The 742-nt window shown below is 38.8% G+C and overlaps 2 protein-coding genes across 3 annotated transcripts in view; one reads left to right on the forward strand and one right to left on the reverse strand.

Moving 5' to 3' along the window:
- Fntb (farnesyltransferase, CAAX box, beta) overlaps positions 1-742 on the forward strand; it is a 110,487-nt gene that overhangs the window by 38,810 nt on the left and 70,935 nt on the right. The gene's annotated exons all lie outside the window — the stretch shown is intronic.
- The window catches only part of Max (MYC associated factor X), a 118,155-nt gene that overhangs the window by 4,893 nt on the left and 112,520 nt on the right, over positions 1-742 (reverse strand). The gene's annotated exons all lie outside the window — the stretch shown is intronic.

Here is a 742-nt window from a genome sequence, read left to right on the forward strand (position 1 = left end):
ACCTAGCCTTTTTCTTATGAAAACACCTGTATTATTGGATATGGCCCCACCCTTATGATCTCATTTAATCTTAAATTTTTCCTTAAAGATCTATTTTTTTTTCTTTCTTTTTTTTTTTTTTTTTTTTTTTTTTTTTTTTTTTTTAAAAAAAAAAAAAAATGTCCTGGGGGCTACTCACTATGTAGACCAAGCTGGCCTTGAACTCACAGAGATCCACCTGCCTCTGCCTCCTAAATGCTGGGACTACAGGTGTGTGCCACCACGCCTGGCATAAAGATCTATTTCTAAATGCAGTCACACTAGGAGTTAAGATTTCAACATGAATTATCGGGGGCAGAAGTTAGCCCATAACAAATAGCTTTTTAGTGTAGTTTCTGACTGACCAAAAGAAACTGAGCACCTTAACTTAGCAACACGTGTATATGCTTATGAGTAAATGGATGAGAATGAAAGAAGTGCTGGGGAAATATGGTCACTGGAAGCAATCTCTCTTCCTCTGTGTGACTGAAGTTTGTCTTCAGCTGGACTCAGCTGGAGAACCTCAAGCAAGCCCCTCACAGCAGCAGGGCTCCTGAGACCTGGATGTCTATGGTGATGTTCAAGGTTGGAGAACTCATCTTTGGGATGACTCTAGGGACAAACCTAGGGTAGATGAAGAGGTGATGGAGTTCCTGAGCAGGTGTGGTTCAGGTAGTTTATTATTATTATTATTATTATTATTATTTTAGTATTTTTGAGACAG

The sequence above is a fragment of the Nannospalax galili genome, unplaced genomic scaffold, assembly GCF_000622305.1.
Source record: "Nannospalax galili isolate Female #2095 unplaced genomic scaffold, S.galili_v1.0 scaffold285, whole genome shotgun sequence".
Taxonomy (NCBI): domain Eukaryota; kingdom Metazoa; phylum Chordata; class Mammalia; order Rodentia; family Spalacidae; genus Nannospalax; species Nannospalax galili.